Here is a 13,327-nt window from a genome sequence, read left to right on the forward strand (position 1 = left end):
TCAGTTCTTTTATGTGTATATCCAGAATTACTGGATCATGTGGCAATTATAGTTTTCATTTTTTGAGGAACTGCCATACTGTTTTCCACAGCAGCCATTCTATTTTACATTCCTGCCAACAGTGCACAATGATTCTGATTTTTCCGCAACCTTGACAACACCTGTTACTTTCTTTTTTCTTTCTAATAGTAGCCATCCTGCTGCATGTAAGGTGAGGTAGCTCATTGTGGTTTTGATTTGCATTTCCCTAGTGATGAGTGTTGTTGAGCATCTTTTCATGTGCTTATTGGCCATTTATATATCTTCTTTAGGAAAATATTACTCAAGTTCTTTGCCTGTTTTTTGATCTTGTTGGTCTTTTGGTTTTTTCTTGTTGGTTTTTTGAGACAAAATCTTGCTTTGTCATCCAAACTGGAGTGCAGTGGGACAATCTTGGCTCACTGCAACCTCTGCCTCCTGGGTTCAAGCTATTCTCTTGCCTCAGCCTCCTGAATAGCTGGGACTACAGGTGCCCACCACCACACCCTGCTAATTTTTGTATTTTGGAGAGACGGGGTTTCACCATGTTGACCAGGCTGGTCTTGAACTCCTGACCTCAAATGATCTGCTAGTCTTGGTCTCCCAAAATGCTGGGATTACAGGCATGAGCCACTGTGCCCAGCTTGGTCTTTTGTTGTTGTTGTTGTTGTTGTTGTAGCGTTGTAGGAGTTCCTTACATAGTCTGAGTATTAGCCCCTTATCAGAAAGAAGATTTGCAAATATTTTCTGTCATTTTGTAATTTGTCTTTCCCCTCTTTGATTGTGTCCTTTGATGCACAGTAGTTTTAAATTTTGATGTAGTCTGTTTTACCTGTTTTTGTTATCTGTGCTTTTGGTGTCATATTCAGAAATCATTGCCAAATCCAATGTCATGAACCCCTAGGTTTTAGTAAGTGTGTTCTGACTGTTCATAACTTCTAACTAATCTGTAATTGCAGACTATATTTATTTTATATAGGAAAAAATAAACTCATCAAGCAGACTTATTTTAATAATTTATAGCTTTCTTATTTTAGGGTCAAAAGCTATGACTTGGGCTCTAGATTTTTCATTCTTTAGAATTTGTTAAGATTTTTCTTGAGGTTTAGAACTTTTCAATATTTGTAAATATTCTTGGACTTTAGGAAAGAAAGCATGTATTATCATTTTAGAGTTCAAAGTTATCTATATCTATTACATATGCATTTATTTTCCACATCCTCATATTTTTGGTCTATGTGATCTGTCAAATTCTTAAAGAAATGGGTTAAAAATTTTTAAATAAATTCTCCTTTTATTCCCATTACTTATTTATTTAAATATATTGGTGCTATGGGCTTGCACTTTAGAATTAGCATATCAGGATTTGAGTTCCATGTCCATGTATCACTGTGACACTACGAACATCATTTAATCTCACTGATGTCTAGTCCTCATTTGCAAAATGAAAAAAAGCATTAACCACAGTCATTCCATAGAATAGTAAGGATTATTTGAGAAGATGTATGTAAAGCACTCACCTCGATGCCTGGCATGTAGTGAGTGTCAATATTCACCATTTCTTTTATTGTACCTTTTATCAAAGTAAATTGGTTTTGTTGTCCTATTTAATGCTTATTTTTTGTATTCATTCATTCATTCATTCATTCATTCTTGAGATGGGGCAGGTGGCAGCAAGGGTAGCCTTGTGGTCTTGCTGTGTTGCCCAGGCTGGTCTCGATTTCTTGCCCTTAAGAGATCCTTCCAGCTGAGCTTACAGTCATGCACCACTGTGCCTGGCAGTGCTTGCTTGCCCCTTTTTTTTTTTTTTTTTTTGTGAGAAAGCCAACTGACTATTGCTTTGGGAGCAGGGGGCTCAGGAGCTCTTGGTGGGGCGGGTCCTCTTCCTCTTCACCGTCACAGGCTTCTGGCTGCGCAGGATGGCGCTGGCCCTGCAGATAGCTGCCATGCGCAGGTCGGGGCGGTACTTGTTCTTGCGGATCATGTGTCTGGTGCGGCTGAACGTGGCGCGAACATTCTTGTTGTTGGTCCGCAAGTAGGAGGTGGCAGGCTTCCGCTGGCCGGATGTCCGCTTCATGACCACCACGACACCTTTGCTGTCACCACGCCCACAGTCTTGTGGTGAATCAGCCTGCTGTAGCGGAAGTAGTTGCGGGCCTTCAAGTTATTGGGCTCGGTGCTGTAGTTCAGCTTGTTCCTCTTGATCAGGAAACTGGAACAGTTCCGCACGACAATCCATTGCAGATGCGCAGACATGGCGGCGGCTCCTCTCGCGGCTGCGACCTGAGACGGAAAGACGAACAGGATTTTAAAAAAAATTTGTCCTACTTCCTGCATTAACTCCATTTTAGTGGGTGATATTTGGTCTTATTTGGTCCTCTTCCCCTTGCTTTTTTTTTTTTTTTTTTTGAGACGGAGTCTCGCTCTGTCCCCCAGGCTGGAGCGCAGTGGCGCCATCTTGACTCACTGCAACCTCCGCATCCTGGGTTCAAGGGATTCTCCTGCCTCAGCCTCCCGAGTAGCTGGGACCACACAGGCCCGCGCCGCCATTCCCAGCTATTTTTTTGTATTTTAGTAGAGACGGGCTTTCACCATGTTGGCCAGGTTGGTATTGATCTCCTGACTTTGGGATTCGTCCGCCTCGGCCTCACAAAGTGCTGGGGTTATAGGCGTGAGCCACCGTGCCTGGCGTGTGCTTTTAAATCATGAATTTCACTTTGATTTTATATTGTTACTTTGCTTCTTTTTGTCTTCACTTGTAACTTTGTTGGCCATCCATTTAATTTCAATCTTTCTATGTTTTATTTCAGATATTATTCATAAAGAGAATATAGTTGTATTTTCTTTTTTTTTTAGAGAGATTTTTGTCTTTCAGTACAAAAATTTAGCCCACTTGATTTATTGTTATTGATGCCAAGAATGTGTTCATACACCTTAAATTATGTTTTCTCTTTCTTATGCTTTGTTTTTCCTGTTTCTTCCTGACTTTTGTGGCATTTGTATTGGTTTCTTTGTATTTCTTTTTTCTCAAATCATTTGAAAGTTCTGCAAGAAGTTGTGGTCAGTATCTTTAAACTAAAAAAAAAAAAACAACAACAAACTGATGTCCTTTAAATAAGTTATATGCTTATAAAGAAAAAGGGATATATCTTTTCTCTTTTTAAGACAGGATCTCTGTCACTCAGACTGGAGTGCAGTGGTACCATAATGGATACTGTAGCCTCAACTTCCTGGGCTTAAGTGATTCTCTCACCTCACCCTCCCAAGTAGTTGCCACCACACCCAACTAATTTGTTTATTTTTTGTAGAAACAGGGTCTATGTTTTGTCTCAAACTCCTGGGCTCAAGTGATCCTTCTGCTTTGGCTTCCCAAAATGCTGGGATTACAGGCATGAACTACTGTCCCTGGCAGTATATATTATTACCCATTCTCGTTTCCAAACATGATGAGACTTTTAAGAGTTAAAATTCTCTCCCCAAGGGCCCATACCACCCACATTTATTGAAATAAACTGGAATTTTAATTATATATTATTTTTAATAGTTCAATTTTTGCTTTTTCTATGCTATATAGCATTTATATTAGATTTTATAAAAACATGATCAATAATTGGATTTCATGGGGCTTTTACTCGCCAGCATTTTTTTTACTCTATTTACCTCTTTAGTCTTTTATTTAACTGCAAGTAGCATCAAATGCATTACAAAGAAGCTTAATTAAAAACTAGAATTTTGGCTGAGATAGTTCTAAGTTTCAAGCAGTTTGATGAAGGCTCCCAGTCTATCTCCAGAACTATTTTGTTTGTTTTGTGTTTTGATAATAACTATTCTTATAGTGTGAAGTAGTATCTCTTGTGGTTTTGATTTGTATTTCCCTAGTGGCTAATGATCTTGAGCACCTTTTCATGTGCTTATTAGCCATTTGTGTATCTTCAATGGGTAAATATCTATTAAGATCCTTTGTCCATTTTTAATTTGGATTGTTCAGTTGTTGAGTTGCAAGTGTTCTTTATATGTCTACATATTTATCAGACATATGATTTGCAAACATTTTCTCCCATACCATGGGTTATCTTTTCATCTTCTCGATACTGTCCTTTGATGTACAAAGGTTTTTAATTTTTATGAGTCAATTTATCTAGCTTTTTCTTTTGTTGCTCGTACTTTTAGTGTCATATTAAGAAACCTAATCCAATGTCAAAGAACTCTATAAAGATAATTTTATAGTTTCAGGTCTTACATTTAGGTCTGTGATCCCCTTTTTTTTTTTTTTTGAGACAGTCTTACTTTGTTACCCAAGCTGGAGTCAATGGTGAGATCTCCGCTCACTGCAACCTCCGCCTCCTGGGTTCAAGTGATCCTCCTGCCTCAGCCTCCCGAGTAGCTGGGATTACAGGCACCTGCCACCAGGCCTAATATTTGTATTTTTTAGTAGAGATGGGTTTCACCATGTTAGTCAGACTGGTCTCAAACTCCTGACCTCAGATGATCTGCCCACCTCGGCCTCCCAAAGTGCTGGGATTACATGCGTGAGCCACTGTGCCCAGCTTGTGATCAATTTTAAGTTACTTTTTGTATTTGCTGTAGAGTAGGTGTCAAATTCATTCTTTCGCATGTGGATATCCAGCTGTCCCAGCACCATTTGTTGAAAAGACTATTATTTTCCAATGCCTTGCATTATTTTGATACCCTTGTTGACAATCAATTGACCATAGATGCATGGGTTTAGTTCTGAACTATTAATTCTATTCTATTGATCTATATGTCTGTACTTATGTCAGATATATAGTCTGATTACTGTGGTGTTGATTACTATGGCTTTGTCATGATGTTTGAAATTGGGATGTGTAATACTCTGACTTGGTTCTATTTTCCTAAGTTTATTTTGGCTATTTTGGATCCCTTGCATTTCCATATGAATTATGGGATAAGCTTATCAATTTCTACAAGACAGGTAGTTGGAATTGAGAGAGATTATATTGCTCTGTAGATCAACTTGGAGGGTATTGCCATCTTAATGATGTTAGGTCTTTAAATCCAGTAATGCAGGATGTCTTTCCTGCGTTACTTTCTTTTGACTTAGGTTTTCTTCCATTGACTTAGGTTTTCTTTCTTTTAATGATGTTTTGTAGTTATAGTATATAACATGTGTTCCATTTTATTTTTCAAGCTTCCAACATATCAATAGTAGCTCTCCTGAATCTATTTTTTCTCTCACAATTTTCATTTCCTCATATTTTTGCTCTACACTCTGGATTCTTTGAGATGGTCTTGTAATTTACTAATTCAGTTTTCAGCAGTATCTATTTTTTCTATTAACTGCGTCCATAGGTTTTTCATGGAAAAAAACTTAAATGGACATCTACTGTTTAATTCCAATGACATTCTGGTTTTCAGATATGCTTCATTTTCACAATCTGCCTGTTACTCTTTACATTTCACTAAGAACATTAACAAGGGGCCGGGCACGGTGGCTCACGCCTGTAATCCCAGCACTTTGGGAGGCAGAGGTGGGTGGATCGCCTGAGGTCAGTTCAAGACTAGCCTGGCCAACATAATGAAACCCCGTCTCTACTAAAAATACAAAAAAATTAGCCGGGCGTGGTAGCGGGCACCTGTAATCCCAGCTACTCGAAAGGCTGAGGCCAGGAGAATCACTTGAATCCGGGAGGCGGAGGTTGCGATGAGCCAAGATTGCTCCATTGCACTCCAGACTGGGCAATAAGAGCAAGACTACGCCTCAAAAAAAAAATGAACAAGATTTTATTTTTATTTTTGGTAAGAAAGCCAACTGACTCTTTATTGCTCTGGGAGCAGGGGGCTCAGGAGCTCTTGGTGGGGCGGGTCCTCTTCCTCTTCACCATCACAGGCTTCTGGCTGCGCAGGATGGCCCTGGCCCTGCGGATGACTGTCATGCGCAGGTCGGGGCGGTACTTGTTTTTGCGGATCATGTGTCTGGTGCCGCTGAGCATGGCGCGAACATTCTTGTTGTTCTTGGTCCGCAAGTAGGAGGTGGCAGGCTTCCGCTGGCCGGATGTCCGCTTCATGACCACCACGACACCTTTGCCGTCTGCTGCCGACTCCACGCCCACAGTCTTGTGGTGAATCAGCCTGCTGTAGCGGAAGTAGTTGCGGGCCTTCAAGTTACTGGGCTCTGCGCTGTAGGTTGGCTTGTTCCTCTTGATCAGGAAACTGAAACAGTTCCGCACGACCATCCATTGCATATGTGGAGACATGGCGGCGGCTCCTTTCGCAGCGGAGACCTGAGACGGAAAGACGAACAAGATTTTTTAGAGTTTTGTCCTACTTCCTGCATTAACTCCATTTTAGTGGGTGAAATTTGGTCCTCTTCTCTTTTTTTTTTTGAGACGAAGTCTCGCTCAGTTGCCCAGGCTGGAGTGCAGTGGCGTGATCTCGGCTCAGCCGCCCAAATAGCTGGGACTACAGGTGCGTGCCACCGTGCCGAGCTAATTTTTGTATTTTTAGTAGAGACGGGCTTTCACCATGTTGGCCAGGATGGTCTCTATCTCTTGACTTCGTGATCTGCCTGCCTTGACCTCTCAAACTGCTGGGATTACAGGCGTGAACCACCACCCGGCCAGATTACTCTCACTTTTACCCTTGTTAGGGACTTGCCTTGTTTACTGATAAATCACCAATACTACTGGTGTGTATTATGCCATCTAACTCACAGTAGGTGCTCAATAGTATGTTGAATGAATGAAGAATGAATACCAGAGTCCTGTAATATTAGACTAAGGACCTTCAGTGACTGCCAGATTTGCTTTCATATTTCTAGGATCTAGTGTATTTGGCACTCGACAAATGGTCCTTGAACTAAACAGAGAGAAAACTGCACCGGTGGTTTTACTTTAAAGCTGCTTATTGTTCACAGTTTCCTTATCTTTAAATTGAAAGGTGTTCTGCTTCTGCCCAACCCCCACACACCCTACAGACCTTGTGATAGGTTGAGTTTTTCAAAAGATTCTCACCTGCTCTAACCTTAGAGCTTAGTTTATATTCACTAGGTGAATTTGAAATCTCAGGTTTCTACAGTACTGCCTTTTCCACATGTATGGCCAGTTCTCATGATGAGTTTACTAAGTGACTTTTAGCTATTGCTAATCATTTGCACCTTTCTATGTTGTAGTTATTTTAAAGCACACACCCCTCCATACACACACTTGAGTCAGGGTCTCTCTCTCTCTCTCTCTCTCACACCTAGATTAAAGTGCAGTGGCATGTTCATAGCTCCCTACAGAACTCCTGGGCTCAAGCAATCCTCCCGCTTCAGCCTCTCAAAGCACTGGGAATACAGACATAGCCACCGCGTGGGGCCAAAAACATAGGATTTTATTTACTAAACCTGTATTGTGTGCATGACCCAGAATTGACAGTACGGTAACGACCGACAAAGCCGTGTTTCCCACCCTCATGGCACTTAACAATGTTTCTGTGTGTCTTTAAAGGCCCAACAGGGGATTCAATCGTAAAATAACAAAAACATTTCAGCTCCTTAACCCCATAAGGTACAAAACATGATTGGAAAATGACTGGGGAAAAATAAAGCCAGGAATGTCTTCCCAGTGGAGGAGGGAGAAAACAATCAAGTCTTGAACAAATCATTTATCTTGCTAGTCACAACTTAGCTATTTTGAGTTATTTTCCAGTAATTCCAAACTTCCAGTCTATTCCCTCTGCATCTATCAAAAGTGACAGGAAAAAAAAGTGTATTTCAGATCTGGAAAAAAAGAAAAATGCATGACAAGCAAACAAAAGTACTGGGAAATCATACGAGATTAACTTTAATTGACAATGTCTTTTGGTACCTAATATTTGACAATGATACCAATCCACCCGGACCGGAGCGCCGCGGCCGTCTCCTCACTCCCACGCACACGGGGAGCTCTCCGGGGCTGTACTGCACCAAAGGCACTGAAAATACATCAGCTTTTCCTTACCTAGGTTCTTCCACCACATCCAGCATGAAGCTGCTACTTCCAGAGGTGTAGTCGCCCATCTGTGGCAACAATTAGTTTTAAAAATGGAGCTGCGTCTCTAATAACAAAAGCCACCAGCTGTGAAAAGGGGAGCGAAATCTTTCTATCTGGCCGCAGCATCTCTTGAGAACCTTTGACCCGCAGCACCCGTCAAGGCCCAGGGCCAGCTGGACGCGGCTGCCTGGGGTGGAGCCTTCGCTATGGTCCCGGGAGGCTCCAGACGAGCCGGGTCGCGGGTTGGAGGGCGTGCTCATCCGGGAGGTGCAAAAGTCGGCATGGGCTCGGAGCACCCAGGTTGCCTTGGTTTGTTCCGCGCCCTGCCCCCACCCTACCCCCTTCTTGCAAAAGGCCAGGGGTTTCCGAGCCACCACTGCCCAGGCCGAGTTCACGCTTGGGGCTCTTCAGCCGCCGTCCAGTGAACAGAGAAAGCAGTCGCGCAGAAGCGAGAGCAAGCTGAATGAACGCGGGCTCCGGGGAAAATCATTTTTCCGCCTGGCTTTGCGCGTCGGCACACTGGGGAGCAGCCCTCCTTCCCAGAAGACCCCCGGCACACCCCCGCCTCTGCATCCCACAGGGGCGGCGCGTTCGTCGGTGCCGCGGGGTTTGGGAATGGAGGCGTGTGGACCGCGCACCGAGGGCTCCACAAGCTGGGCGGGGGGCGTCGTTGGAGGGGGTTGGAGAGAAATGCGCGCCCACCACCCACACGGAGGGCGAGGGACCCCCAAAAGCCACTCGCGGGCGCCGAGGCAGCAGAAAGGCGAGGGGCGGGGCGGGGGGAGGGAGCGCGGGGGTCCCCGCCGCGGAGGCCGGGGCCGGCGGGAGGGGCAGCACCTGAGGAATCCGCCTCCGGCCGCAGCGGCCTCCGCCTCGCTCCGCCCCGGGAAACTGAGCGCGCTGCCCGCGCGACTGCCAGAGAGACGCCAGCCGCCGGCGGCGCTAGCACCTCGAAGGCGGGCAGGCGGCCGGAGCAGCCGTGCGGAGCGCAGCGCGGCGCGGCGCAGGGAACGGCACTGCGGGTGGGGAGACCAGCGCGGCTGAGGCGAGGGCCACCCCCTGGTCCTCTGCCCTCGCTCTCCGCCAGGGCCAGGTGAGCGGCCGCGGGGACTCCAGGGCGCGGGCGGGAGGTGAGGGGTTTTGAGCCGGGCGCGGGAACTCGTCTGTGGCCCTCAGGGGCTGCCCTTTGGCGCGCTAGACGCCCTGGCCGCGCGGGGAAGCGCCGCGGAGGACTTTTCCGGAGGGATGAGAAGCGCAGCGGGGGTGTGAGCGGAGCGCGTGCGGCTGGCTAGGGAGCGCCGGTGCCAGCCTGGGAGCCGCGCCCGCTCTCCCTGCCGCCTCGCGTCGCCCACTGAAGGGACCCGGCCGTACTGTCGCGCCCAGAGGCCAAAGGCCTGTCACCGGGCTCTACTCGCTGCCTTTGTGGCGGGAGCGAGGCGGCCCGGGCGTAGGACGAGGGAGCTGGGGCGCGCCAGGCAGCGTGGGGGGCGCCGAGCGGAGGCGGTTTGGGGGCGCCCAGTCGGTCTCCCCAAGCCCAGGACGGTGGGGGGCGCCGGGCAGGCGGGCGGGCGGCAGGTAGGGCGCCGCGGAGGTGGCGGGGAAAGGATGGATGGAGCTCAGCTTGGGAAAGTTGAGAGCGTCCAGAGGAGCGTCCAGATGTGGCTGGGCGCTCGCTCGGCGTCTGTGGGGTTTTTTTTCCTTCACACCAAATGTCACCTCGTCATTAGCGGGCGTGCGTGTCTTCCGGCCAGCATGTCCATTTTTCTGTGCATGGCTTAGGACCACTTTTATTCCGAATGAGACACAAAGGGTTGTATTGACAGCTGACCCTGACACGAACAGACAGCGAGTGAGCTGCGCCCTGGCCGGGGAGGGTGAGGGAGACTCGTTAAAGGAAATCCATTCCAGCCGTCCCTCTTTCCAGCTCCATTAAAAGGAAATTCCCTGTGTAGATTTAGTGCGTGGGGTTTCTCAGTTACACGCGTCGAAGGAACGTCCCTGAACGCTACTTATCTGCTCGGAACGGCCGCTGCTTCTAAGCGAGGCTGCGGGTCCTGGAGAAACTCCTTAGTCTTTCCCTTTTCTCTGGTGAATGTGACGGTTCCAAGGTCCTTATCCTCCCCACCCGCCCCTCTGGCCCCGGCCGAGAAGATAGAAACCACATTTTAATTCCTGTTTTTCACACCGTAAGATGTTTTTTTTCCCCCACCTCGAGGCGGGAATCCCTGCTCAAATCCCGTTTTTAAACCTAGTCATTTAAATACCGGGAAGAGCTTTCCCTCAAAAGGTTTTTGAACTCAATCCCCCTTAATAAAATCTCTCATTCCTCTGTACATGTTCTTAGACTTTAAATCCTGGAATTCTGCTTTGAGTGTTGTGACTGTGTTGCTTCTTTTCTTTGCTGAAAATTTCTAGAAGGTTTCATGAATTGTGATACTGAAAAATTATTTACAAGAGAAAAAATTAAAATGTTCAGTTGAGATATTCAGTAATAAAATTACATGTGTATAGGTATGTATTTCAAGAGCAAAATGTTTAATGAATGAACATTAAAAAGTAACGTCAGTAGGGTAAACATTTCAAACAACAGTGAAGATTATGCAGTGTAAAAATTAAGTCCTCTCTCTTCCCTTGCATACTCGTAAGCCATCATCCTCCTCCTCAGAGGTAGCCACTGTTGTAAAATTTTTGTATATCCTTACGTAAATCTATTAAAATGCAGTTATGTTATAGATGACGAAAGGAATTGAATGTAAGACTGAACTATATATTCGTGGTGATGACTATTAACTTGATACCCACTCATGATGACACAAGATTATTTAGCCAAATGTGGACAATGGTTGAAGATCAATTAGAGTGCTAACAGTCTTAGTATGTAGTGGAAAGAAGAACTCAAACTATTATCTTCTTCCCACGCACACCGGTTTCCCTATGTTGGTTTTTGCAAATTTTATTAAATTTTTCCTCCGTTTTTGGAATTCTTTATGAAGTAGAGAATGAGAACTGTAGGAGTTTGTCTATTGTAGTGTACTGAAAGAACATGTGTATACGGCCGTTGACATAAAGATGTTAGTGGCAAAGGATAAATACGCAGGCCAAATGTTTTATTTATTTATTTTGAGATGGAGTTTTGCTCTTGTTGCGCAGGCTGGAGTGCAACGGCCCGATCTCAGCTTGCAACCTCTGCCTCCCGGGCTCAAGTGATTCTCCTGCCTCAGGCTCCCGAGTAGCTGGGATTACAGGCATGCACCACCACGCCCAGCTAATTTTGTATTTTTAGTAGAAACCGGGTTTCTCCATGTTCAGGCTGGTCTCGAACTCCTGACCTCAGGTGATCCGCCCACCTTGGCCTCCCGAAGTGCTGGGGTTACAGGCGTCAGCCACCTCGCCTGGTGAGGTCGCATCTCTTAATTCCGGGCCTGGATTTGCCACAAGCAACGTAACTTTTTCTTGGAGATACTTTGTTTCCCACTCGGTTAAATAAAGGAATTGAACGATGTGATTTTTAAGGGTCTTTCGACCTTCAGAGTTCTACAATTAAAATATCCACATCCCTTGGACTGTGGATGTTAGTGAGGCGACAAAAAAGATGACTGAATGGTGGATTCTTAAAGAGGAGGTTAGAGATGTTTAAACTATATCCCTGCTCTTGAGTTTGATGTCATTGGAGAACAGCTACTCTATCCACGAAATGTGTGTTTATGTTGCTGATAGAGGCCAAACACAGGGCTGAGGACCCCTGCATGTCACCTTGTGTGGCTAAAGACAGTGAATTCTCCTCACAGCTCACAGTACCATTTTAAAAATAAAATTACTCTTACCAAACTCTTATTTTTGGTAAAGTGGAAATAAACTTTAACTACTTGAGACTTGACATAATGTAATTAATGCTTCTCTAAAGTATTTGGATTACGAACATCTCTTATAGCTAAGATATTTTAGTTATTTGATAAGTATTCACTTAGGGAGTATATTGTTATTAGGAAACTTCTAATTTGTAAAGTACTATATAGCCTTTGGGTTAATGATTCTCCCGTGGGGACAGGAGTTGAAGAGTGATTGTAAACTTGTGAAAGTAATAATTAGCTGATTTTAGTCACTATGTATGGTCTAAATTAAGGATTTCAAAAGTACACGGTAAGTGGTGATTGCCAAGTGTTGATGTTAAGATAGAGATCTCATACCCAAAGTTAAGCTCTCTAAAATTAGCATCACTGATTAAATATATGTAATTATTTTGAATAAGTTTAATATAAATTATAAATTATTTGCTTTAGGAATTGTTTGGGATGCTAAGAATAAGAACTAGAATATATTTGTAAGGGTTCTTAGAATAATATTGCTTGATTGACAAAGCTGGCAGAAATGAAAGAAAATTAAATACCAGTAGTGAAATTCTTCAAAACAGTAATAGTTTTTATTTTTTTCAGCTCCCTTCCCAGTCTTGCCATACGAATAAATTTTTTACGAATGTCTTATCATATTGCAGATAATTTTCACGCTGATTTTCTACAAACTTTTTTCTATAGTTTACTTCCCATTATTTATAATAATTTTATAATGGTTTATGCAGTGGATGTTCATTATTCACTTAAACTTATTTTTGATTTTCCAGCATAAAAAATATATTGCCTCTTCTTATACATGTCACTTTATTTCTTTTTTCTTCTTAACTTCCTTAGGATCGTTGTTTTCTTGAGAGATAGTATAGTGTAGTTGTAAGTGGGTAGGTTCTAAAATTAGAGGTTTTGGATTTAAACCCAGTTCCATAACTCATTGGCAATACTGGACAAGTAATTTATTTTCTCAGAACTTTAGCTTACTAATATGTAAAATGGGTTATAGTACTAGTTGTTTAAAGTCAAGATAAAAAGCAACAACATATAAATGTTAGCTCTTATTTTTATTAGGAAATTTCTAGATTTACAGTAATTTCTACATTTTTAAAAGGATTACATAAATTTATACTGTCTTTAACAATATGTGTGTGCTTACGTTATTTTAAAACACTTACTAATTTGCTCAGTGTAACATTTTATACCTTTGTTTTAATTTGCATTTCTTGGGTCTTACACAAAGTGAGGGATAGTTTTTTTCCCACCTTATTGCCGCAGTTTTCTAAACTAAATGGAAGCTTTATTATCTCAGTCATTTTGAGCTGGACCCTTAAGCTGGACATATAGGAGTGGTCAGTTATACCACTAATGAAGAGCGAACCAAATTTTCCGGTAGACTTTTTTCAAACTAATTGTAGTTTTCTTATCTTTTCAGTCTTTGGTAATATTTATGAGCTATTACTATTATTATTATTT

General features: G+C 43.6%; 1 protein-coding gene and 2 pseudogenes across 21 annotated transcripts in view; 1 reads left to right on the forward strand and 2 right to left on the reverse strand.

Annotated features, from left to right (window-relative positions):
• Window positions 1-13,327, forward strand: part of GREB1L (GREB1 like retinoic acid receptor coactivator) — a 334,722-nt gene that overhangs the window by 26,953 nt on the left and 294,442 nt on the right. For 14 of the 20 annotated variants that reach the window (XM_054244040.2, XM_078347863.1, XM_078347855.1 and 11 more), the window contains exon 1: window positions 8,930-9,105. The exons of the other annotated variants lie outside the window; for them this stretch is intronic. The gene's annotated coding sequence lies outside the window, so the exon portion shown is untranslated. Of the gene's footprint in view, window positions 1-8,929; window positions 9,106-13,327 lie in introns of those variants that run through there. 20 annotated transcript variants of the gene reach the window in all.
• On the reverse strand, window positions 1,761-2,488 carry LOC100395380 (large ribosomal subunit protein eL28 pseudogene; annotated as a pseudogene).
• Window positions 5,781-8,443, reverse strand: LOC144579018 (large ribosomal subunit protein eL28 pseudogene; annotated as a pseudogene). Its single transcript, XR_013525793.1, has 2 exons — window positions 7,980-8,443; window positions 5,781-6,281 (listed from the first exon to the last, which is right to left on the reverse strand). The product of XR_013525793.1 is annotated as a large ribosomal subunit protein eL28 pseudogene (transcript).

Source organism: Callithrix jacchus, chromosome 13 (genome assembly GCF_049354715.1).
Source record: "Callithrix jacchus isolate 240 chromosome 13, calJac240_pri, whole genome shotgun sequence".
NCBI classification, from domain to species: Eukaryota; Metazoa; Chordata; class Mammalia; order Primates; family Cebidae; genus Callithrix; species Callithrix jacchus.